At 46.9% G+C, this 27,468-nt stretch overlaps 1 protein-coding gene across 2 annotated transcripts in view; it reads right to left on the bottom strand.

Moving 5' to 3' along the window:
* HIVEP3 (HIVEP zinc finger 3) overlaps nt 1-27,293 on the bottom strand; it is a 391,696-nt gene extending 364,403 nt beyond the window's left edge. For both annotated transcript variants that reach the window (XM_027766902.1, XM_027766904.1), the window contains exon 1: nt 27,066-27,293. The gene's annotated coding sequence lies outside the window, so the exon portion shown is untranslated. The remainder of the gene's footprint in view (nt 1-27,065) is intronic.
* Nucleotides 27,294-27,468: the final 175 nt, after the last annotated feature.

Below are 27,468 nucleotides of genomic sequence, written 5' to 3'. Positions count from 1 at the left end.
GGTCTAAAGGAAAAAGGGGGTGACTGCTAACCGGGCTTGAAGCTGGAAACAGACCACTGCAGCTGGGCTCTCCAGGGTGCTAAACACTCCACCTGGGGGTGCTCAGCTGGGAGCAAACGTGCCTCCCAGGGGCATTTGTCAATGTCTGGAGACACTTGTGGTTGTCACGACAGGGGATAGCAGGTCGCTACTGGTGGAGGCCAGAGGTGCTGCTAGACATCCCATAACAGGCAGGGCAGCCCCGCACGACGAGAAAGCACCTGACCCCAACTAGAGTTAGTAACGCCCAGGCTGAGAAAGCCTGCTCCAGAGCCAGAGCGCTGGGTTTGAATCCCAGCCCCACTGCTCACCAGCCCCACTGTCTCCACGGGAAGCACCCGGGCTCTGTCTGCTGCACTGGGTCTGCCACTGGGCTCTACCTCACACAAGCCATTTCACCTCTCAGAGCCCCGGCTCCTTTACATATCTCCCAAAACTCACAGGGCCGTTTCTAAGAGCCAGGCACTATTCAAAGCCACATACATACAATGCATTTAATCTTCCTAACCACCTAGTCTTCTTTTTTTTTTTAACTTAACTTTTTTTAATTAATTTTTTTTTATTTGACCAGAGGGACAGAGAGAGAGAGAGAGTGATAGTGATAGTGAGAGAGAAAGAGAGAGAGAGAAAGTGAGAAAGCAAGCCACTAGGTCCGGGACTCGGACCACAGTAGGCCACGTGACAGCCCAGCACCCTTAACTACCACGCCACCTGCCGGCCCCTAACCACCTATGACTCAAATCTTCCATTTTGCTGATGAGAAAACTGAGGTGCAAAGAAGTTAAGTAAATTGCCCAAGATTACTCAGCGAGCAGGAGGAGGAACCAGGATTCATACCCATCAGCCTGCAACCTTACCTCACCCTGTCCTGGGGCTGCTTACAGGTCAGGGCTAACGTATCTAGTCTCCCTTAGTCCTTCACATAAAGGCATGTGGCAAGTGTGGCTTCTCACCCTCTTTCCGCGTGGGCTCTATATGGTTGGCATCAGTCTCGAACACGGAGACCAAGGATCACACCACTTGCCTTTTCAGCTTCCTTTCCACTACGTGAAGAATGGCAAGCATTCAGACGCTTGCACTCCCAGACATGCAGCGATGCCAGCATGCTGATTTGGAAATGCAGCATGAGCTCCGGTGAGGCTGGCATCGATGCTCTCTCGCACGTTTTCAGGCACCGTAGCTCAACAACGACCACTGCTCGGGGCACTGAGAAGGACGTTCAGGACACTCCAGACCTGAAATTTCTCTCTGCTGTAACCCAACACTCAAAGCCCGGTGCTCTGCATGCTGGCTTTGGAAAACCCCACATGTATGTATTTGGAAATCAACTGTGAAGTGCTGTCTATATTTAACAGTAACCGGCCCTTCCTAAGCGATCGGAAAAGCGTGCTCCTAGAAGCAGGCTGTGAGAACTCCCTCACTGGCCGCTTTGTAGAAGCAGAAGCTAACCTTGCAACAGCAAGTCAGGACGGAAAGGAAAACCCACACGTCAGGTCTGTGAGCACAAGGAAGGAAGGAATGTGCCAAGTCAAACACCAGAAAACTCAAACTTTTGTGAGGGGACAGTGTTGACTGATTCACGTGGGAAGGAAGCCCGAGTGCAGGTAGACTGCAGCCCCTGAAGCCAGGGCAAACCCCCACCTCTCAGTCAAGGAAGCGTGCTGGTGGGACCCCGGCCCTCTCCTCCCGTCCCTGGGTTCCTCCTAGCTGCCGCCCGTCGTCTCTGGTCAGCCTCATCTCCACACACATCCCATGCAGACTGCCCTGCCATTCTTCCCCTTTCATGATGTTTCCACACTGGGCTATCAGGTCCACAGGGTCCACTGGCCACTCTGCATATTTCAAATGACCAAGTACTGGCCGGAGGCAAAGGTGCTCACTTAGGAGAACCAAAAAGCAGGGCAGGACTGTTGGCAACCAGTGTACCCCCCCGGGCCAGCTCAGGCCCCTCAGAAGTGCCAACCGGCAGAAGGGAACGTTTCTAATGAAATAAAGGTCTACTTTTTAATTACTCAGAGATTGCAGTTTGTCTGGCCGTGTTACTGGATGAGACTCTCAGACACACAGTACTGAGAAGAATAGGGGCCTTGGTGATTACTACCAGGAATGGGGGCCACCGCCCTTTCCAAAAGGCAACTGAGTCTCCGGTGGGGTGTCATGAGCAGGTTGCCAGCCACCCTGGGCCTAGAAGCTGATTCCCTAAGACCCTCACAAGCCCACAAGCAGCAAGTGGCCCAAAGGGAAGGCCGTTCTGGCTACTGGTCAGGAGAGGAGCGGAAGGAGAGCTGAGGTCTGACCCTTGGGGGGCAGGATGGGGCGTGGTTGAGACCGTCCTCCAGGAACACGAGGTGCCTGACACATTATTTGCTTTATATTAGGAGACTGAGAGCACACCTACCAAAAAAGGGAAATGCAGGGGCCGAGGAAGACACTTGAAGATAGGTTGTTTGGGCAAAGTAGAGAAGAGATACCACTCGTTGGTCACAGTGTACCCTCAATTATTAAAATGATATCTACAGCACTGCCTTAATGAACGCTAACTGAATATTATATACGTAATATGCTACATTGGAAGTAACTACGACTAACTTCATAGAGAGAGTGAGATATTTTAACATATCTGGCAACGTGTGGTAGAGAGTGGCTTATTCTACAGCCAGGCTTCCTGGGGACAAACCCCAGCTCTGTCACTTACTAACGCTGTGACATGTGGCAAATCTCTGAACCTTTCTGGCAATGGTTTTCCTCTCTATAAAATGGGGATCAAAACAATGTCAACTTCAAAGCGAAACTCTAAAAAGTTAGTGGCTTTTATCTGAAACAAACAAAAAAACCCAAAAAACTCAGGATTAAAATACACAAGTAAAAGACCTAGGATGTAAACAAGTTTACAAACATTTCTTCTGTACTTAATTATCTTGTCCTTCCTTTTTATAAAAAAGTTTTATTAGGACCAGCAGATGGTGTAATGGTTATGTCGCTGGACTCCCACATAGTAGACTGTGGTTCGAGTCCTAGACCTGGTGGCTTAAAACACACCGGTTGTGTGTGCATGCATGCCAAGGGCCCAAGAGGAGAATGGAGGAGAAGGGATTGTGACATGGCCATCCCCCTGGGAGGTGGCTTCTTGCTTTCTGTTTCTCTGTCTCTGTCTCTCTGAGGAGTGCATATACCCTATAGCAAAAATCTGTCTCAAAAAATTATTTATTATTATTATTATTCAATTTGGACAGAAAGAGAGAAAGCAAGCTACAAGGTCCAGGACTCAAACCATGGTCGGCCACATGGGAATCCAGTACCTTAACCATGACGCCACCTGCCAGCCCTGTCTTGCCTTCCTTAATCACTGTGAGCCTGGGTTCTATCCAGAGGGAGTGCCTGTCCTTTGGTGCATGTGGAGGTAATGGGGCTAGGTGCTTGGCTCACTGCTTCTCTGATTTCCATTCTGCCAGACCTAAAATTCCACTCATCTGTGAGACCCATCTCATCTCCAAGTACACTGGATCCCTGCTCAGGCATGCCTTTTAACTCACTCCAGCCTTCCTGTCTCAAAATGATTTATCACATGGTCTTTAGGAAGAGGTGACCCCTACTATGAGAGAAGATCCTGACAGCAGACCTACAGGTCTGTTTAAGAAAATGTGATCTAATAACACGTGTTAATGAACTGTAAGACAGACCTTATTTAGGAGAACCATCATGATAGATGTAGGGACCACAGCAATGGGGTTTTGCAGTGGGGTAGAGAGAGTAGATTCAGTTTAGTGGGTGGAAAACAACTGAGGGAACCTTTAGAGCAAGCAGGGAGGGTGGGGACTCTGGCTAAACCTACCTAATAGGATTCTTGCTGAAGGCAGACTGGGCTAAATCAGACATCACCCAGAGGATGGTGGAGAGTGGCATTATGGTCTGTGGATGTTTCCCCAAAACCCTATGGTGGAACTTAATACCAAATGTGACAGCATTAAGAGGTGTGGTCTTTAGGAGGTGAATGGATCAAGAGAGCAGAGCCTTCAAGAATGGGATTAGTGCCATTATAAAAGAGGTTGAAGGAGGGACGAGCAGTTGGCATAATGGCTATGTCGCTGGACTCCCATGTAGTTGACTGCGGTTCAAGCCCTACAACAAAATACTCTCAAAAAAAAAAAGAAGAGGTTGAAAGGGGTGTCCTAGCCCCTTCTATGTGAGGACACAGAGAGGTAGACATCTATGAGGAACAGGACCTCACCAGACACCAAATCTACTGGTGCCTAGGTTTTGGACTTCCCAGCCTCCAGAACTGTAAACAACAAATTTCTATTGTTTATAAATTACTCCATCTAAGGTATTTTGTTACAGCAGCAGGAACAGACTAAGACAGATGAAGAACCCCATCAGATGTCAAGGATGATTAGATATTGACGATGGTAGAATCTGGCTGATGGGATTCTCATTAAAATTGGATAATGCAAAGACAAACACAGAAGCTCAAAAGTTGAGGTCTCATTGAAAAAAAGCTCAGAGACTAAAGTTTGATCTTGGAGAGAATCTTTGACAGGCCCAACCTCAGGATAGCATATTATGGGTAAGTGTTATATTCTTACAGTAGAAGTGATTCTTTGAATGACCTCTTTCTTCTGCGCTGGGAGGATAACCAGGTGGTAGGAAAGGGCAGAGAGAGAGGGGTAATTGCTGAAAGGACAGGTCCTAGGAGTTCGCCATCACCAGTAAAACCATTTAGCTCTCACATGGCCCCTGTACTCTATGATAAAGCAGTTGTTTAATCCCCCAGCATCAGGGGACAGCACACATTGGTTTTACCTGCTTTTGTTTATTTGTTTCAGTCTTGGTGTACCTTGGAATCCAAGTTCTGACTACATAAATGCAAAACTAATTTAGGCTCTATTCATCCAACATAAGAAAGAAAAACTTGGTTCTATTAAGCTACTGTTGATGGACTCAAAGCCAACAAGGCAAAAGAAAGGGCCTCTCCTTCCCGAGTAGCCCTCCTCTGCAGTGGGGTAAGGCCAGGAACAGGAAGGAAGCGATCGAGAGTCCAAGAACAGGAGAAATGATGACAACAGCACCAGGAAACCTGTCTCCACTAGCGCTTTCCCCAAACTAGAGAGTACAGGCTCAGAACTCCTATCCACAAAGTTTCTGTTTCATCTCTGTCTTAGCCTAGGGCTAAGAGCCTAGGGCTGAACTATGCCTTCAGGTCAGCCTGCCCTCATGTACATGGGTCACGTGTGCACACACGCATGCACACACACACTCAGACCCCTGCACGCTGGCGGTCACAGGAGACAGAATTTATGAAGACACTTGGGGGCCATCAGCAGGAATGGGCTGTCATACCTATTTCTGGGTTTTAAAGGTAACAGTGTTTCCGCAGTAGCAAGAGAGACAAATAAAGCTTCCTTCCAACTGAAGCAAATGGAGGCTTTGTTTTCTCAGCAGTGTTGTAAGAATTGATTGTTTTGGAGAAATAACGTACAATCTAAGAGCTTTGGTTCCCAGGCTAGAAGACAGACCAGATCAACTCATTCAGCAGGCATTAAAAATCCATGGGTTAATTAATACACCAGCTGCTCCCTCTATGCAAAGAGGGAGAACACCGTGGCCCACAGGGCTGGTGTCTTGGCCACCGAGGCCCGCACAAGATGTTGAAGGTGAACACAGTTACTGCCATTGGTGATTTTTTTAAGGCATCAATGAGTTGACAAAAATAAAAACCGTTCAAAATAAAACCTCTGCCCTTGTGCCCTGAATTATAACAGTAAGTTCCTTTTTAAGTAAGGGCTAGCCTCAGGGGCATTTCCATTTACTCATGGCTCCTGAAGAAAGGCTCTCTCTCCACAGTGAAATCACTTTAGCCAGAAAGTCAGGTCCCCATTTGATGTGGCTGATGCATCTCCAGGCATTTCTAGTGTCGCTTGTCTGCTTCACGACCCTCCCTAAAGAACGGGGTATCTCCCTAAAAAGATGAATGTGGTTGACGTTCTCCTGTGACGTGTAAGTAAACACATGTTCGTCACCTATCTGTGACACATGATTCACTCTTCCATGAGTGTGACAAGCCTTACAGAGTCTAATATTTAACAGGCTCAGTGATAAAAGCTTCACGTCCGTTGAATCATTTCACTTTCTCAGGGGCTCTCTGAGGCAGGTACTGGTCTTATCCCCAGTTTACAGATGAGGAAACGGAAGCGCTGAGAATAATCTGGCCAAGGTCCCATAAACGGTAGGTGGAGAATTCAAATCTAGCCTGACATTTCTCCAAATACGTGTGCTCGTCCCTGAACCAAAATGCTTTCAGGCCTCCATCGTCTCCCTGTCAGCAAAACCTTGGCATTCCAGTGAGGCCAGACCTCCTCAGGAGCATTTCTGGGTTAGTTTTGAATTACAAAGCCCTTCCCTAAAGCAAATTTATTGGCAGCACAGGCCTTAGGGGGGGCTATGTGAGGAAAATAAATAGATAAACGAAACAGAATAAGATCAGAAAGGATAGGGTGCCTCAGGCCAACCCAGCCCTCGCCTCTTTGGCCTCGCTTTCCTCACCTGTAAAGCTGGTACAACACAGCCCGTCCCACAGGGCTGCTGGGAAGGTTTCCAGCACTGAGAACCCTACAAGTCTATCAAAGCGTCTGGTATCTGGGTGGTCAATAAATGAGGGTTATTGCTACTATTACTTGGCAGATTCCTAAGAGTTATTCCCAGATCCAGTTCAGGAAAGAGGAGAGAAATAGTCCTCTCTCCTGGGAAGAGCACTTTTGTAGAAAATGTTTGCTATAGGGCAGGTGTGCTCACCAGAGATGGACAGAGATGGAGAGAGAAAGAGAGAAAGCACCCTCACGGCCAGGCTGCAATCCCTTCTCCTCTATTCTTCTCTTGGGATTTTGGGCACACATGCACACACACAAAAATGTTTCCCAAGCTGCTGGGCCTGGGACTTGAACCAAGCGTTGGCCATATGGGATTCAGCTGCCTTAACCTCCATGTTGGTGGTCCCAGAAGAGCTTTTTCTCCCCATTAACATGCTTCAGAATTTCTGGTGCATGGTGACAGTAAAAGTCAAACAGACTTCTAGCTGCTTGAATTTTTGAATTCTCTACAATGTGCCCCCTGCTGCACTGAGATCCCCTCCCAGTCTTTCCTGCCTGTTTCCCATGTCCACACCTAAATCTCTCCCGAATTTCCAGTAGTAAGAGAAGAGAGAGGCAGCGGCAGCCTCTTCGCTGGGAGTGCATGTGGAAAGCTGATACCCCAGTGAGGGTGGCTGCCCAGGATGGCTGAAGGGAAGGAGCAGGGAGACGGGCTGGAGGTGAGGCTAGAGTAGTGGGTGCGGCCCAGCTCCTAGGGCCAGGCAGGCCTTGCGAAGGATCTCTAGTTCTCTTTAGTTGGGCAGGAAGCCATCGGGATGATTGGGGCTGGTGCAGAGAACTATCTGCCAGGCTCAAGGCTGGATGTGGAGGACCAGAGAGGAGCTTTTCACAGCAGGGAAGCAAGGTGGCCAGACCCAGGAAGTGGACTCGGATCATCCAGCAGTTGGATCCGAACACACATCCTTAGGAAGAGGAATGGACAGGACATGGTGAGAGGTGATAGGTAATGGGCAGCAGAGGAGAGTATGAAGTCCATTTTCTGGCTCGAGCAGGTGGCGGACAGTGGTGTCCTTTCTGAGACAGGGTATGTCTGAAGAGGAGAGGTTCAAAGGCTGAGGGCAGGGCTGGGTGGAGTGTGGGCTGGGTAGTGGGTGTGAGAAGACACCGAGCTGGTGACGTACGTGTTGAGTCATCTCTGTGGAGGCATGGAGAAGGCAGTTGCATTTACAGTCAGGTGTTCCAAAGAGCAGTCCAGACAGAATGCATAGAAACGAAAACCAGGGGAGATGGCACCTTCCCCAAAGAGATGGTTTACAGTGAGAAGACTGAACTCTATGAAACTACAATCCTCAAAACCCAAGCAAGAGGCTGGTGGAGACTAAGCAGGGATAGCCAGAGATGTAGGAATAAAATCGAGAGAGTGGTGCCTCGGAAGGCAAGGAGATTCAGAGTTCGAATACAGTTTAATAAAATGCCATTCAGAGGGCAAGAAAGACGAAGATGGAGCGGCATCTTCAGCTTCTATCAGGTTACAGGTCAGTAGTACTCTCTTGAGAAGCAGATGTGGCTGGCATGCGAGGGCCGAGAGTGGGAGGGAGGGAACATGTGCACACGGCCCAGGCAGCTGCCTCACACTTGTCCTCTGTCACATCACTTAGCTCACTTCCTTCACAGCCGTGAGCTTGGGGAGGTGATGTCGCTACTTTGTTTACTGTCTTCTTGCCTCACTAGCAATGGACCGAGCAGTACGGCAAGCTCCGTGTCAGTTTTATGCACAGTTGTGCACCCAGGACCTAGAATAACATGTGACAAGAATTGGGACTCAAGAAATACCTGTTAAGTATTGAATGAGTATAATTAAAACAGAGTAAAGTTTGTTTACTAAGTGTTTCCCTCTCTGGATTAAGGAGATGGCCAGCTAGTGGCCGGGTGGTTAAAGCAGCTGGATCTCACATGGCTGACTATGTGGTTTGAGTCCCAGACCCAGTGGCTTTAAAAACACACCAGACATGTGTGCATGTCCAAAATCCTGAGAGGAGAAATGGATGAGGGACCGCAACCTGATCATCCCCCGTGGGGCGTTCTTTATCACTCTCATCCTCTCTTCCTCTCTCTCTGTCTCTCTCTAGAGAGTGCACACTCCCTCTGGCAAATTAAAAATAAATAGGTAAGGAGAGAGAGAATAGGAAGGTGGGTGGGCTGCAAGTAGAAACTACTGATGGGAATGAGTCAGTGGTGAGCAGGAGATGGGTTGTGACCATCTGCCCAGAAGGCAGGAGCCCAAGCTTCAGTGGGGGTCTAGGCAAGTTCCTGACATAAATTCTTACAGGAGAGAATTAGAGGTATTTTCTGGTCTAAATGGTATCTAACCCACATGTCCTTGTGTTAGGCCATGTCTCTCCTAAGAAATCTTCAGAGGAGCCCTGAGCAATTGACTCAGTGAAGGAATGCTCTCAGGGAAGGCTGTGAGGAAGTGGGTGAAGCTAGGCAGAGGAGCCAAGAGGCCAAGCCAGGGTATGGCCTCAGAAGTCCCAGCCTGGTCCCAGAGAGATTTCTGGAATGCAGGAGTTTGCACCTCCTCCAAACTTGTCCCCTCATCACCAAGACACAGTAGCCGAGCTGTCCTGTGCCCACCCTGGGTAACACTGGCTACATGTTGCCATGGGCAGGGTGGGAGGGGGCACTGACTCCCAGGGACTCCAGCCTTCTTGGCAAAAGCATACTCCTTTGGAGAAGGTGACAGGGGCAAGTCTTCAGAAAAAAAGGCTACAGAAACCATGGCAGGGACACACCAAGTGACCCAAGGGTGTCTGGCCACAACACCAGCAATTCTCCTACTAAACTTGCTCGCGGTCTGTGTGGGGCATTCTAAAAAAGCCACCAAACAGCTTCCTCCCAGGAGGCTGGAGGTGCAGGGACAGCGATCGTGTAGAACAGTTTCTGTTCAGGAAAATAATCTTCCGAAGGGTAAGATCAAGCCTCCTAAAGTGTGGAAGTGCTCCTGGGCAACTCCAGGGTGTGGATTTACTACACCTCCTAAAACCAAATGTGATCTGCCACTGAGAACAGAGCACCTGGAGTACTCGGAAATACTTAGAGGCAAGAAATAGAACCCCGGATGACGGGTGTGCCATTCCGGAGACATGTTTATTGTGATCACAGTACTATGACACGGTAGAATCCTCAGAAATAAAACCAACTGAAATGTAATCAAATAAATCAACCAAAAATGTGTACTGACCACCTGCCATGAATCCAACTCTGGGCCAGAAATGGCGACACAAAGAAACATCTTCTAAGCTGAAAGTACATCACCAGGCAAGGGGGACCAGAGGATATTCCCAAAACATTTCAAGAACAAGGCAAAATAGGATCCTGTGGGGCCGTGTAGAGAGATGGCTAAGGATGGAACCCCAGGACTTGAACCGCGGTCAGCCATATGGGAGTCCAGCACCCTTAACCATCACACCACCTGCCAGCCCCAGTCCTTGTTTTCTTGGACTCAGATGTGACCGAGCTAGGCATGGGCTGGGAGCTGAAGGTTGATGGCGTGCTCTGCTGAGCTGGCCAGGACCCAAGGCCAGCAGCTTTCATGGGGAAGCCTTCCAGATGCAGAGCACACACCTGCCCAGCCTCTTAGAGGGTGGAAGCACCAGGGAAGCCGCCCACACCTCTGCATCCCTGGTGACCGCCTCTCACCCAGCACTCAGGAGTCCATGCCCCGTTTTCTGATCAGCTCACAGAGTAGGGTGCCCAGATCCAAGTAATGCAGCCACATGGGCACACAGCTGTGTGACCTCAAGCCAGCAAACTTGACCTCTGAAGCCTCAATTCCCTTTCCATAAAATAGTTCCGGACCTTGGCTACATATTAAAATCACTGGGAGGAGTTTGTAAGTCTAAATGTCCAGGCCTCACATCAGGCCAGTAAGATCAGCATCCCCTGATGGCACCCACGGTCACCCGGGGAGATGGCTGTCTTCCACTCAAAGAGCAGAATGAAATTAAATACTCCATGGACAACACCCACCCCTGCTTTACATAGAGGGCTGCATAAAAAGCGCCTATTCCATCGTTCCACACTGAGTTCCCAGGCTATAAACACCTCCTCAGACCCACAGAGGATCATACCTTAGAAGCTTTACTCTTTCCATAGGAGACTCCTGTTCATGCACCTTGCTTCAGGGAGTATCAAAGATCAATCCTGCTTTGGGTCACCCTGAACCTGAATCATCTTCCTCTTCCACAGAAGAAAAAAGTCAGAGCCAGAAAGTGTTCCCCTCTCTGGATTAAGTGCCGTCATTACACCCTTGCTTCCAACTCTGCACTCACTGGGCCTCGTGTCCCCATGCAAGTAACAGCAAATCCAAAGGGATCCTCAGTGTGCAGAAGTGGCAGGGCCCAGAGACGAGCCCCACGACCATGGCTACAGGGTGCAGCCCTGACGATGATGAACTTGGTAGGTGTGGGGGACAAATATTTCTGAGCCTTTGGTCCCTTTGCCATGCTTTTAGTCAACATGGGGCTTCAAGGCCTGCCATACATGAAGAACTGTGTGAAGAAGAATTCAAGGCTTTAAGAGTGAGCAAGGCATCTCTATCCCTGTTTTACTACATGGTTGATGTGTCTGGACCCAAAACTAAGAGAAGGGACTGGGACAAGGCGAACAACAGAGATGCCTCACCGCCTATACTTACGTTTTTTTCTTTTTTTAGACAGATTTTTGCTATAGGTTGTGTGCGCTTGCCAGAGAGACAGAAAGAGAGAGCTCATTTCCCGGGGTGGGGATGGCCACACCACAATCCCTTCTCCTTCATTCTCCTCTTGGGATTTTGGGCACAGATGCCCACATACCTACCATGAGTTTTAAGCTGCTGGTTCTGAGACTTGAACCATGGTTGACAATGTGGAAGGCCCGTGATGTAACCATTACACCATCTGCTGGTCCCCGCTTAAGTTTTTTCTAAGAGTGGTAGATACTCAGGAGACTGGAAACAGAACCTCAGCTCGAGCAGTAAAAGGGGGCAGCTAGCACCGCAGCTGGAAGGAGGGCTGGTAGACAGCAAGGAGAAAGAGCACTGCCTGCCTGATGTGAAGGCAGGACCTGTGGTCTGGCAGGAGCTCAGTGCCCGCTGCTGGAAATCAGAACAGTGGACGGAAACCATTGCAGTCTCATCGTGGATGCTAAAAGGAAATCCGACACTCATACTCCTTCTTGTCACGTCAGTCCACAACGCGGTACTCAGGACGGGCCAGTCGCGTCTCTATCTATCTATCTAATTTCACAATCCCAGGAGATGGGACCGTTACCCTCTCTATTTTGTAGGTGAGGAAACTGAGGCACACGAAAGTTAAGGAACTTGCCCAAGGTCATATACCTAGTGTATAACAGAGTTGGGATTTGAACCCTGGCAATCTGGTCCCAACCCCTATGCTCTCAGGGTGTCAAATACGCTGTCAGACAATTAGAGTCCAATGTTGAAGTGATTACTAGGGACCTGCACGAGTCCCCTTATCTGATGCTCACTCGAAAGAAGGAAAAGAAAAGGGACTACCTAGTAACAGTTCGAAAGGCACAGAGATAAAACGGGCAATTCCAAAAGAGACTTGATTGGGGGACTTAAGAGAAATGAAACTATGTGGACACACGAAGACCTGTATGTGCACGCTCATGGAAGCCTCACTTGCAACAGCCAACATTTGGAAACAACCCAAAATTCTATAACAGGTGAATCAATAAACAAATTATGGCATATCCATGCAATGGGGCACTACGCAGCAATGTAAGGGCGAATTGCTGATGTTCACAATGTGGATGAACCTCAGTAGCATTATGCTAGGAGAAAGAAGTCAGAAGCAAGAACAGTGCATGTTTTATGATTCCATCTAAATGGAACTCTAGAGAGGGCAAAACTCGGGGCCAGCAGATGGTGTAGTGGTTACATCACTGGACTCCCACATGGCTGACGAAGGTTCACGTCCTGGACCCAGTGGCTTGAAAATCATGCTGGCGCATGTGTGTGTGTGTCCAAGATCCCAGGAAGAAAATGGAGGAGAAGGGATTGTGGCATGGCCATACCTCCAGGAAGTATTTCTCACTTTCCCTCTCACTGTCTCTGTCTCTTTCTCCCTCTCTCTCTGGTAAGCACATACACCCGAAGGCAAAAATCTCTAAGAAAAGAAAAAACTTAAAGGCAAAACTCCAGTTTTAGAAAAAGGATCAGTGGTTGTTAGGGGACAAGGGTAGAAGGGAAGAACTGAATGCAGTGGGGTCCCGAGGAACCTTTAGAGGATGGTGGGCAGGCACTGTATCTTGATTGTGGTGGTGTCCACACAGGTGTAGACATTTGTCAAAACTCACTGCATTGTACACTAAAAAACAGAATTTGGTTATATATAAATTATACTCAATTTAAAAAACACTTTCAAAAGTGACTTGAGGGACCAGCAGTTAGCATAATAGCTATGTCGCTGGACTCCCACGTAGTCCGACCGTGGTTCGCGTCCCAGGCCCAGTGGCTTAAAACTCATGCCGGGCACATGTGCGTGCGTGCCCAAGATCCTGAGAGGAGAATGGAGGAGAAGGGATTGCAGCGTGGCCATCCCCTCAGGGGGAGCCAGGAGGGTGATTTCTCGCTTTCTGTCTCTCTGTCTCTGTCTGTCTGGCGAGCGCATGTGCCCTATAGCAAAAACCTCCCCCTCCCCCCAAAAAAAGTGACTTGATACCATGCAGTTCCAGCTGAGATCTGCTGGGCTCTGAAGCTAGGAGGGCAAGTTATGTTCTGTTTCCTTGACTTCTTTGTTCTTTTCTTCTTCCTTCCTACCCTTCTTCCTTTCCTTTTCCCTCCGCCACTCCTCCATCCTTCCCCCTCTTTCTTCCTTTTCCCTTCCTTCTTGCTCTCTTCCAAAAGCCTACCATCTCCTTTCCAAGTCAAGCTGGGTGCAGACCTCCGAGCTGCATGCATTGCCAGAACTGCCACTATGAATTAGCAGAAAAGATCAGAACTCAGGCAGACTGGTTCTCTGCACACCTCAGAAGGGCAGATGTTCTGCAAAACTGCCCAGTGACCCACAGAGAAAGCTGACAAGCCTGCAAGGCTTTCACTGGGCCCCTCTGTGACTTCTGCCACCCAGGTAGAAAGTATGCATATATTAGAAGAAAAAGAAGAAGTCCTGTTCCAAGAACTATTCGGCCCTGGGTAGGAAAGAGGTCATTTGTCTCTGTCCAAGAAAAAAAAAAAGTTTCTTCCTAGTGACCCTGAGACATTTGGGGATGGAGGCGAATATGAAGGGCTACACAGGGGAGAAAGAGAGGTGGAGAGACCAGGGGAAATAAACACCAGACTGCTCTAAGGTAACAGCAAAATAAACTCAAAGCATCATAAACATGGGGAAGCATGGGAGAAAGGGAACCCTTTCCCCAACCAGTGCCCCCATGACTAAACCCTAGCAAGAATGGAGGAAAAGAAGGAACTCTTCCCTCGCCCGTGCCCATATGGCTCGTAAGACAGCACCCACAATCCAGAGTGTCCCCGCCCTTGCTGGGTGAGAAATGAACAGAAAAGTTAACAGCGCAAGGAGGCAGGAGGAATGAGGACGGTGCACGAGACTGGCATAGTTCCCTCCCCTGGGCCTGCAGGAGGCTCATGGCAGTTGGAACGTCCATCTGCTACACTCCACCACTAGGAAGGCTCACAGGAAGGACAGGGGACAATGATGACCCTACTACCCTTTGCCTAGAACATACACCAGGAAGTGAGCAGCAGGGCCCACCTGCCTGGGAGTGCACCCGAATCACCAATAGCCACGGCCCCCTTGGACAAGAGAGTTACAAAGTCCCTAAGCCAAGAATCATGGAAGTTGAGTTCAGCCAAGTACAACCCAGACATTTGGGCAGCGAAAGGGGGGCTGGGGATGCCAGCTGCCGTGCAAGTCCTGTTTGCTGGGAGTTGAGAGAGGCAGTCTCAGAGAATTGAGTGCTTTTACTACCTTAACCCAAAACAGTCCTCCAATGGTGAGATCCATAATCCCAAGGCAAATTCAGGATGAAAAGATAATGGTAGCATGAAGGTAGAACAAATTGAGGGATTCTGGGCATCTAGTAAGTAAGAGGCCATCTCTAACCCCAACTCATTCTGTTCCAAGTTTGGGAAAAATGCCACCTCCAGGAGAAATATTCTGCCAGCACAGTGTGAAACTGAAAAATCAGCCAAAAATCCATCAACCCTGCCAATTTACCAAGAAAGGAGATTTAACTCCCTAGCAGCTGATATATTTTTGCATTTAAAGGCTAAACTATTATCTACTCAATATCACTCACTTCTGTGCTGGCAAGACACTTGCCAAGGTTTAAAACATGCATACTCCACCCATTAGCACCAACTAATCTATCTTACCCCAGAAGGAATCCTTACTTGTTGTATTACTAAGAACACGTCATTATGTCTATTGAGCAAATTGTGGAAAAGGGCGACCACCGTAATGGATACGTGTGGATATGCACATTCTGTCGATGGACTTGGCAGAGCCTTTGTGGTTAGCAAGGATTACGACTTATTACGGTATTAGACTGTAGACTTTACTTCCAACATTCTGGTGGATTCGGTATGTAGCCAGCTCTACTGTAAACAATTAAGAAAACTGGATACTATGGAAAAGCATCTTTCTAAATGACTAACAACCTGGCATGTTAATAAGAAATATTTGGTGAGCAAAAACTAACTAATAGCTGGAACCCACAACAGGAGCCAAGCCCTGGAGCCAGTGTGAGGGTATTTGCCAAACAAAGTGACCTTGAGCTGTGACTTTCTGGCACCATGGGAAAAGACGACAGGGTGAGAGTTTCCCATAGCTGATAAAAATACTATTACAAATATCCAGGAACTCCAATGAATAAAAGTATGAAAAACAGAAGGAAATATACACCTAGATATGCTTTGTGAAACTGCAGAACACCAAAGGCAAAAATCATGTAAGAGCAGCCAGAGAGGAAAGACGGCTACTCTCAAAGGAAAGAGGAGACTGACAGATCTCAGAGGCAATGATGCAAAACATTAGAGGGTCTCTTACCCACTAAATTCCCAGAACTCCTAAATTTGGTCAGAGTTCTACCTTCGTGCTACCATTATTTTTTCCATCTGAATTTGCTGTGGAATTATGGACCTTCCTATCGGAAGACTAACTCTGTCTGGGGTTGAGGTACTAAAAGCACTCAGTTGTCTGAGACTGCCTCTCTCAACTCCCAGCGATAGTATGCTCATTTGTTGGAGAGAAAACCAACAACTCAGAATGCAAAAATATTTCTCAAAAATAAGAGGGAACTTAGTGTATTTTTCAAGCAAACAAAACAAGAGAGGTCATCACCAGTAGACCCTCACTAAAGAAAATGATAAAAAAAAAAAAGGTACTTTGGGCTCTGTCAAAAAAAAAAAAAAAAAACACTAAACAAAAACAAAGTTGGTAGAGTTGTTTGAATATTAACCAGAATAGATGTTAAGACTTAAAAGAATTACTAAAGAAACAAGTTTCGCTGGAACACACCAGAAGGAGAAAAGAGAAAACAATTCTAAACTAACTGGTACCTAATAACAAATGCTCAAAACATATAAAACAAAAATTGACAGGCCTGAAGAAGAAATAGAAAAAATCCACAATCATAGTGGGAGATCTTAATGTACTTTTCTCAGTAATTGATTGAGCAAGCAGACAAAAATCAGTCAAGATGTAAAAGATTTGAACCAGCCAATTAAGAAGCTTAATCGAATGGAGTTACATAGGACACTACGTCTAACGGTGGTAGTGCCCATAAAAGATTATGAAAACTGATCTTATATTGTACCTTAAAATAAACCTCAATAAATTTAAGACGTTGGGTATCAAGCAATGTTGGTCAATTATGATTTGATTAAGTTAGAATCAGTAACGAAAAGATAGTAAGAAAAGCAAATACCCAGAGTTTGAAAGTTAAGAAACACTGCTATAAAGAATACACAAGTCAAAGAATACTCATAATGGAAATTATGAAATACTTAGAGCCAAATTATATACAATTATCACATATGAAAAAATGTGTGCTAAGTCAGAATGGAAATGTATAGTTTGTAATGTTCAACAGGTGAAAGTCTGAAAATTGTTTCAAAAATTGAAATTAACAAGTTATAAGAGAACAAAAGCTCAAACCTAAAGTTAGAAGAAGAAAATAAAATTAGTACATAAATTTGCAAAATATAAAACAGATGATTGCTGAACTGCCATGTAGCCGACTACGGTTCGAGTCCTGGACCCAGTGGCTTAAACTCACACCCAGTACATGTGTGTGCGTGCCCAAGATCCCAAGAGGAGAGGGGAGGAGAAGGGCATGGGGCGTGGCCATCCCCCCGGGAGATGATTTCTCACTTTCTGTCTCTCTGTCTCTCTCTGTCTTTCTGGTGAGCGCACGTGCCCTATAGCAAAAGTCTCTCCAAATAAATAAATAAATAAAACATGATAGAGAGGATCGCCAATTTGTTCTTTACAACAGTAATAACACTGACAAATTCTGAAAAACTGCTCAATAAAAAAATACATGACACATAATTGTTTTGGGGCCAGACACTGGTGCAGCAAGGCTGCAGGAAAGTCCTCTCTCTCTCTCTCTCCCTCTCTCTCTCTCTCTCCCTCTCTCTCTCTCTCTCTCTCTTCAGATTTTTTTTTATAGGGCATGTGTGCTTGCTCGGGAGAGACAGAGAGAAAGGGAGAGAGAGAGAAAGAGAAATCACTCCCCAGAAGGGATGGCCTTGCACAATCCCTTCCCTTTTATTCTCCTCTTGAGATTTTGGGTATGCGCACCGATGTGCTCAGTGTTATTTTCAAGCAGCAGAGTCCTGCACTTGAACCGTGCAGTAAGCCACGTGGGATCCCACAGCACCTTAACCTCCCTGTCACCTTCTGGCCCCACACAGGAAATGTTTAATTCAAGCCCAGAGACTTCCTTGAACACACTGGGTACACACGTGCCCATTATCTGGGGCTGGCTGAAATGAGGGGGCGATCACAATGGGGGTCCCTCCCCTTGCTTATAGGAAAAAAAAAAGAAACTAAATTTTAAAAAGGCACGATAGTTTTACAGATGGGAAGGGGGACATAGCCACAGATGCCATAGAGCTTTCAAAAATAAAAGTAGAATGTCAATTACCTCATAGCAAAAATTTTGAAAACTTTAATGAAATGGACAAATTCCTAGAAAAATCTAACTAATCAAAATTGATTGAAGGGAAAAAATTAAATACTCACTAACTACCAAGAAAACTAAATCAGAGGTTAAAAGTCTTTAGGGAAGAAAGAATTCTAGTCTCATACAAACTTTCTGAGGACAGATAAAGATTTGTCCTCAAAAGGGGAGTTCCTGTGTCGAAGGATTTTATTTATTTTTTAAAATGTATTATTTTACTTACACTTGATCACAATACATCTTTACAGTGTACAACATAGTTTCTCCCAGCATGAATACTGAGCAGATCAGTCAACTCAAAGGCATTACCATATGCATTATCATTAACAGATAACTTTTCCTTTTCGTGTCTATTAAATGTTTTGTTTTTCTCCCTGATCCCCTCCCTCAGCCCCACATTAACAATCCCCTTCTAGTCCCTAGTATCTATCTACAGTTGGCCTCCCTACTATCATACCTTCCAGCCTTTCAGTTTCTAGTACAGAGCGCAGACATTCAGTACATATTGCGTGGGACATACGATGCCTCTCTTTCATAGTCTGACTTCCTTTATGTTTAGCATTAAATCTTCCATATTCATCCAAGTCAGGGTCTCACCTTTTTATGGTAGCGTAGTATTCCATAACTACATGGGCCACATTTTTTTTTAATCCCTCATCTGTTTGGGACATTTGGGTTGATTCCATGTTTTAGCAATTGTGAATAATGCTACAATAAACATGGAAAAACAAAACTCTTCACAAATTACAGAAGAAACATAGTTTCTTGTCCTGATAAAGAATATCAAATCTATAGAGAACATCATTCTCAAGAGAAAATGTTGAACATGAAAGGCAAAACTAAAATTTTTAGATTATATGAGAAGATGTATTGCCCTTAGGATGAATATCCTTAAAAAAACATAAAATGTTCATGATAAAGGAAAGATTGATAAATTTTTATTACAGAAAAACTAAGAATTTCTGCCACTCTAGAGCTACTAAAATAGAACCTGAAAAATACTATAAATTAGAAGAAGGCATCTGTGACACTAAGAAATAGCCTCATATATAAAGAACTCCCACAAACAAATTAAAAAATGTAAACTACCCAAGTATTAAATAATTGGGCAAAGAACTTGAAGAGATACTTTCCCCATGAAAAAAACTAACAGCATATATAAACATGCCAAACCTCTTTAGTAATCAAATATGTAAAAATCAAAACCCGATAAAATACTGTTACCCACAAAATAGGCAAAAATGTCTGACAACACTCTAAAAAGAAACTGTTAGCAAGGACACAGAGCAATGGGAACAATTATACAACACAGCTGGATATAGAAACTGGTTAAACACGTTGGAAATAAAATTTGTACTGAGGTAAAATTCATATCATAGAAATTACTTGTGCGCTAGTCTAATAGCATTGAAAATGCTCATAGTCTATGACCAGTAAATCTACTACTCTGTAATCCCTAAGCAACCTTATATACACGTTAAACAGAGGACTTGAACAAAAATGTTGACATAGGCACTATTTACAATAGCAAAGAACTGAAACTAAGTGTCCGTTAATAGTAGAAGACACATAGACGGCCATATAGGTACTCAGTGGCGTATTGCAGTTCCGAAAAGTGGGAAATTTCAGCTATATTCAACAATCTGAATGAATCAGGGAGGAAAGTATTTAAAAGCCAATTGGCACAGGGGCTGACCAGTCAGAAGGGATCCCAGCTACAGAGCAACCGATACATACACACACACACACACACACACACACATACTGCTATGCCAGGTATAATTCTTTTAGGAAGGCAGAGAGGACTTCCAGAGGTATCGTGGGAGCACTCAGGAAAGGTCAGATGAGTAGCAATCTGCAATCTACCAACAGATACAGAAATATTTTACTTGTTTGTAAGCCATGGCAGCCTCACTGGTATGCATGGGCTAAATACAAACATGAAAATAAAAGAACACAGTCTGACACCATTTATGTGAAGTTCACAAACATACACATCTACACAATATATTTTTAGGGCTACAAGTAGAAGAGAAGACAATAAAGAAAAGCATGGGGAAATGACTCAGAGGTGTCTAGAAAATGGTGATGTCTCAGAAAGGCGGGGATGGAGAATGGAGGGAAGTACCCAGGGGATTTCAAGGGTAAGAGTAACATTGTTTTTCTCCAATTGACTGGTGAATGTGTAAGTGCTGGTCATATTATTATTCCTTAGATCCTTAAATACATTTTATAAGTATCTAGTGTTTTTTTAGTATCTAGTGTCTAGTCACTAAAATTATTTTTTAAAAAAGACATACAGAAAATTTTAATAGGAAACTCTCATAACACATTGCTGTGGTTCTTGCTGCATTTTTCCTAGTTGCTGGGCAAAGATGATGCTCTTAAACCTACTTAAAATTCTCAAAGCTTCTCCCCAAATCACTTCAGAAACATTCTGGCAAGAACCTCTCCAGTCAGGTACAGCAAGGCCCAAGCTCCAGAGAATATTTTCTCTGGCTCCTCTATTTAATACAATCATAATCATAGAGATATCTTCTTTTTTCATCTCCTGAAATCTCAAATTTTGAAATCTTTAAAATGAGGGCATGAAGCAAATAATTGCATTCTGTTTCTCTTGCTTAGATTTCGGGGGTGGGAGGGAACATTCTTGTTTTATGTTTGTTACCAAGTGCTTCAGCCGCACGTGCCTGACGCCCCTCATCAAGATCTGCTGACAGTCAGGGGAAGTTTGTAACAGTGTATTAAGTACATGTTGAGGGCCAGGGAGTGGGGGGAGTTTGGGAGCTTGCACATGTGTGCAGTTTTTTGGCAATCCCAGCAAATGCTTGGTATTTTTAAATTTGACATTCACTTCTTCAGTTATTTGTGAACAATCCCTAATATCCACACCACAGGGCAATTTATCTGTTTTCTGAAAGGACAAATGTGAACTGTGCATTACAAAGCTACAGAACAAGTGTGAGTCACTTAGCTAAAGTGGAAGCTTCTGGAAGGCCCAGCCACCCCATCCTAAGATGCCACCAGGGAAACAAACTCTTGAAAAGGGAGAGAACTTTATTTTCTCCAGTGCAAGTTGAAAAGACAAATAATAGGTGGCCTATGAATACTCGTAAGAATTTCTCCTCTCCGCACTGAAAACTGATTCTGAAGGAAAAGTCAAGAACCTATGCAAATATTTCTGCCTTCGCAAGTATGGGGATCCAACAAGGCCTTGTGATGTATTTTGGTTGCGATGTCAAGGTTCAACTGTATTGAATCCTTATTGAGGTTTCCAGAATTCTTCTGTTGAAATTACATCACTTTATTCTTATCAGTGCTTCCCTGGTCTTAAAAGTCAGTTGAGCAGCTAGCCAAGTCTGGGAATCCAATGACTGACTGTAGAGTCTAAAATTCATGTCAGAGACTCAGTAAGATATAGTGTGTATTTATAACACTGGTTTTTTTCTTCATCTGCTTTTCTTCAGCTACTAGTTATGCATACATAACTAATTTTTTAAAAGTTGACCCTGAACTCCAATTCAAGGGTCCGTGGATGCTCAGCAAGATCCTGAGATTCCTGAGACTAACTTCTCTGTTTTTCCCTGACTTCTCTCCCCAAATTGGAGAGGCGTTCTCAGATCCTCCCTACCACACACGTGGAAGAACTGCACTCTTCTTCTCCCACAGGAATTCCAGGTGCAGCTTTTGTAACATGTGGTAAACAAGGGTGGAGTCGCAACACGCGTGTACCATGGCTTCCATCCATGGAAGCGCCCACCCCCACAGCCCTGCCTCCAAAACACAGATTTCCAACTGTGACCCTCTCAGCAGGGCAGCTCTCTGGGCAGGGTGGTCAGGGTGGTCCAGTCACGTCCCACCACCAACCCCTCTTTCTGCTCCACTTTCCACACCTCCTGGGATTTCAGGGGATACCCTTTTCTCCAACTGACTACAACAGTATCCCTTTGCTCATACCCATGGGATCTTTGGATGGTTCTAGGCATTTCTGGTTATAGTCAATGACCCATTATTGACAGTTTCTTTTAGCAAGTTTAAACATGTCTTTAGAGGCCAGGAAGAATTCAATATTGGCACAGTGGTAATGCAACTGCAGCCACAAGGGAGGGTGTGGGGTTCCTGCACACGCCTGGCATGCACGTGTGTGCCTGTGGCCCAGGCTGGCCGAGACTGGGAGGATCCCGGGGTGGGGACCCTGTTGGGGGTAGTCATCTTTTTCTCCCCTTATTGCTTTCTCCCTCTCTCTCACTGTCTCAATCAGTAAATAACTTTTTAAAAATGAATTTACTTAAGTTATCAAAACAATGAATTGACATACATCTTTTTAAAGTGAGATTTTTGCTATAGGGCACATGTACTCGCCAGAGAGACAGAAAGCAAGAAATCGCCTCCCCCAGGGAGGATGGCCAGGCCACAATCCCTTCTCCTCCACTCCCCTCTTGGGATTTTTGGGCACACACACACACACACACACACAGGCCTGGTATGAGTATTAAGCCACGGAGTCCGGGACACAAACCACATCGGGAGGAGTCCAGCAACATAACCATTCCACCATCTGCTGGTCCCTCTTCATTTGCTTTTAATTAGTCTTCACATTTTCTACATTATTTACTGAATTTCAAAAATACCCTATAAAAAAATATGTGTTCACTTTCCTCTCATTTTATTTTCGCAGCCATTTTTTTTTTTTTTTTGGAGAGATTTTCGCTATAGGGTGCGTGAGCTCGCCAGACAGAGAGAGACATAGAGACAGAAAGCAAGAAATCGCCCCCCAGGGGGATGGTCACGCCGCAATCCCTTCTCCTCCATTCTCATCTCGGGATCTTGGGCATGCATGCACACGCGCCCGGCGTGAGTTTTAAGTCACCGGGTCCGGGATGTGAACCACGGTCAACTACGTGGGAGTCCAGAGACATAGCCATTATGCTAACTGCTGGTTCCCCCTCGCAGCCATTTTTTTGAGAAAACTGTAACGGACTAAATCGGCAGAAGGTCAGGGCGAGCTGAGCACTGCTCGGGTGACTCAGAATCCTCAGTGGTGAGCACGTCTGAAGTGAGTTAACTCCGTCACTTAGCAGGAGGCTGCAGCCAGGACATCTGGCACTTGGTGTTTCTGACACACCACACTGGTCGTGGCAAGTCCACACTCCCTAAAAGGCGGAAGAATCGGATGGCCACAAGGGCCCCGTATCCTGTTCCATCTTCTCTACTGTCAGGTGTCCTCCAACTCCAGTGCTAAAGTCTCCGAGTCGGACAGTCTCTCAGTGTTATCTCCTGATCACAACCAGACAGGCTGAGGGTCACGTGTTTCCTCCTTAGCACTTTCTGTAGTATCAAATGTTAGAGCATAAGCAATACTAATAGCAGCATAATAGTTCCCTGCCACGTCGCAACAAAAGGTCATAAACTTTTCAGTTATGTTCATCAGTATGGCGGATCATTTTGATCAGTAAGAGCTTAGCTGTCCAGAAACTTCCAGCCTCCGTTACCCTGGATAGCCACTCCTAATTATCATGTGAGGAAAAAAACCATTGGGCATATGCTTCAGGTTCTCATGCCTTTTTTTAAAAGTGGACACACGAAGTATAAATTTAAACTGTTCTTGATACATGTGTGTCACTGTGAGCATCCAAAGGGAGTCCTGAAGACCCACCGAAATATATGAAATTTCATCACATTGCTTATATTAAATATTTAAATAGTTAGGACCAGCAGATGGTGTAATGGTTACATCACTGGACTCCCACATAGTCAACCATGGTTCAGGTCCCAGACCCGGTGGCTTAAAACTCACACTGGGCATGTGTGCATGCGTGCCCAAAATCCCAAAAGGAGAATGGAGGAGAAGGGATTGAGGCATGGCCATCCCCCCTGGAGGGTGATTTCTCGCTTTCTGTCTCTCCGTCTCTCCAGGGAGCACATGAACCCTGTGGCAAAAATCACTTTAAAAAAATTTTTTTAATAGTCATAGACTCTCACACTTTGAATGTTTGTGCCTTTTAAATTTTATTTATTTATTTTTTAGTTTTTCTATTTCCTATACTACTATTATTTCTTACGGATGCCTGGTGACCCTCTTCCAATTTGCTAGGTGAATTTAGCAAACTAGTATCCAAGGCTCTTAGAACTTTAAGTAAATGCAGAGTCCTGAAAGAGGGTCTGATGCTTTCTCCAATGCTCAAGTCCACGAACTGCAGCTCACGGACATATGACCTCTCTCCTGGTCTAGTATTCTGATCCCTACTGGGTATAGGAGATCACGTAGTTCCAGATGACTGCGGTAGCATCCACCAGCGACAGACCACCTGACTTTTTTAGCCAATCCCATTTTCTTCTTCAAGATATTTTGGCAGATTTGGTAAGGCTATGAGAGTTATACCTATTTTGTGAGATGAATCAGTCAAGGGCTTTGGCCAAGTGTGGGCCCGAAGGCCAACTCTGCCTGGCCACGGGGCCATGTTTCCTGCCCTGCCTGCCAGTGCATCGACAGACTGGACACATGCTGTGACTCCCTGGGAAACAGAATGAACAGCAGGGCAGGGCCTCCTTGGTGAGCAGCATGGAGGGCAGAAAAGAATCTGAAAGACTTCAGGGAGCTCACAGAGCAGGAAGTGAGAGATGAGTTAAAAGCCGCCCAGGGGTCACACAGCTTTCTCAGCTTTATCTTCCATCCAGACAGGTCGTGGAATCTGCCAGGACTTCAGACTGGATGCCCTTCTGGCCTGCACCTTTCACACACTAAAGGCCTCAATGGCTCACCCGACAAGATCCCAAGGCGGCATGCACTTCTCCACTCCAAGGAGGGTGGCCGCTGCCAAGACACAGGACGGAGACAGCTCAGCAGCAGCACCAGCTGGGCGCATCTCGATCCTCACACACAGCGCACACGTGAGAAGGTGGCCCTTAGAGCAAATCCACTGAGCCACTGAAGATCACAAAAATCTTAGCCATGAGGGCCAGACTTTGCCATCAAATTAGCAAATCTGCCAGCAGCCCTAGGCTGAGGGGCTCAGGGATGTGATAAGAGTGCCCCATGGTAACTATTCTGTGTCCCGTGGGGGCCTTCACTAGACAGAGTGGGGAGGAATGAGAGAGAGCTAAGTGTCATACCCCCCACCCGCCTGCAGACATCTCAGTGGGACAGCTCTTCTACCTGGCAAAGAAACTTGCCATATTTTTTTTTTGTTTTTTGAAAGGGCACATGCGCTCGCCAGAAAGACAGAGAGAGACAGAGAGATAGAAAGCGAGAAATCACCCCCCAGGGGGGATGGCCACGCCACAATCCCTTCTCCTCCATTCTCCTCTCGGGATCTTGGGCACACACGCACACACATCCGGCGTGAGTTTAAGCCGCCGGGTCCGGGACGCGAACTGCGGTCGACTACATGGGAGTCCAGCGACATAGCCATTACGCTAACTGCTGGTCCCAGAAACTTGCCATATTTTTAATACAAGGATGTAAAGGCCCTCCAGCCTGGCCGTGCCTTCGCAGCTGTAAAGAGCGTACGTCGAACAGCACAGCCAGTACTGAGATCTATGCTTCGGCCCCACAGCACAGCCTCACCCAGGAGCAAAACTGACTCTCTAGAGAGGCAGGAACTTCCCCACGTGGGCCGCTCCATGGGAAGCATGAGGAACAGCTGGGGGCTGAGCAGTCACCCTAGATTCAGGATGCATTTTCTGGGCTGAGTTAGGAACCTCGGCCCAGCCGGAGTAAGTCCAATCCTCTCCAATGGTCCAGGAGGGATGAAATTACCAAATGAAAATTCAGACAAGCCACGACCAGCTAGATCAAGAACACCCCAAAGCCGCCATGTCCTAGATGGGACCCATGACAATCAAGGGGTTCAAATGGTTCCTCATTGTGCCCACACTCTCCCTGTCCCCAGAGCACACAGAATTACGTAAAGACATCTTAAACAACTGTAGCACCCAACTTCTCCAGTCCCGCCGCTCACACCGTCTGATCATTAGCTGGGGTTACATAACCACACAAACGCAGGCTGGGGAACATTCCCCTGGAGATCAGTGCAGCAACACCTCCTTCTCCCCTTCCCACCCTCCTCCGCCCCCGGCACGCAGAAGCAAGCCGGTGTCAGCAAACCCAAAGCACTCCATGAATCTGGGTGGTGGTGGTGGGGGGGGGGGTGCTGGCAGCTGAGAGGACTATGCCAAGGCTGCCAGAAACTTAAGGGTGCACAGCCCAAAAAGGGCCAGGGTGCTGCTCATGAAGCAACCAGACCCACAAACCCTATTCTTGCAACCACTGTCCCCAAAGTTCAAAGGCGGCCGAACCACAGCGGCAGTCTTGCCAAACCACAACAAACCAAACCAAACCAGCCACAGGAAACCAACACCTGACCTAGGAGTCCTCCACCCTGCCCTCCTCCTGTCCGGTCATCCCGGAGCCCAGATTATCTGCCACACTCAGGAACCCTTAGGCAGCCTGGACAACTTCATCAGGGTCGCTCGGCACCACCAGTATTCTCATTTTAAGAGGTGGTGAAACGTGAGGCAGAACTTGGAGGGTGCACCCGCTTTGCTAACAAGTCAAGACTCCCCAGCAGAACAGGACTTTGTTTACTTTTGTTGAGTTTTGTTGGGGAGTGGTGGTGATTTGGGGACATCTTCAGGGGCTGGGATTAAGGGGAGAAGGGAAAGTTCTCCCTCTGTCCTGGCTCCCAGCATCACGGGAATCTCATTCTCAACCAAGCAGGCAAGAGAGACCACGGGAGCCCGCTGAGCGATCCCGGAGCCACAGCCAGGGAGGCAGAGGAAAACGCAGGTGCAGGGCGCGAACCCCGAGCCAGACAGCTGAGGCTCATTAGGAGCCGGATCCCTGTGCGCGGGTACCCAGCACGGTCGGGCCAGGCAGCAGGAGCGAGCGCAGCAGCGCGGCGCGCACAGGGTTACAACCCTGCCGCCAGCAACGCCGCCGCCGCCGCCGCCGCCACCCCCGGGGATTGAGGCGCGCGGCGCAGGCTCGCGCCGCTCCCCCAGCACCAGGCCGAGCGGCGAGCTCTGCCCACCGAAGGCACCGGCCACCGCGCAGCGCCCCCCAGCCAGCCCCTGCGCCGGGGCGCCTGGACACCTGGCCTAAGAAAGGCAGCAGCGACAAAATGGAATCGCAGCTCGCTCTCGCACTTTCCCGGGCGGCCTCAGGCAAAACCACAATCAGTAAAATACAGCGCGAGGAATCCGTCCGCCGAATAAAAACCCAGAGTCCCCTACCTTCGGCCTTGGGATGGCAAACTGGTCCTGTGTTCTCGGACCCACGATCCAGCCCCTTCTTCATGAATTATTCCGGCCAGTCGGGATTTTGTGCATTTTTTTCATGAACACCTGTTTCAAGTAAGGGGTAAAGACCTTATTGAAGGAATTGTCCTTAAAAAATAACCTGTGCATATGTATGTCCATCCAGGCATGCATGCGTGTTTGTATACACACATATGCACACGGAACATCCATGTACATTGAAGCACCAAACTAGGCAGTTGGATAATGGGAGAGTCGGCTGTTTGTGAGCATGCTCGCGCCGCTCGCACCGGGAACAGATCCACCCTCTGTTATTCCTCTGAATAAATATAAATCACCATCAGGAACCCAAACAGAAGCATCCCTCTTGAATTCCTGC

Source organism: Tupaia chinensis, unplaced genomic scaffold, assembly GCF_000334495.1.
Source record: "Tupaia chinensis unplaced genomic scaffold, TupChi_1.0 Scaffold143758_1, whole genome shotgun sequence".
Classification (NCBI taxonomy): Eukaryota; Metazoa; Chordata; class Mammalia; order Scandentia; family Tupaiidae; genus Tupaia; species Tupaia belangeri.
The sequence above is the reverse complement of the archived record's forward strand: the minus strand, read 5'-3'. Positions and strand labels throughout refer to the sequence as shown.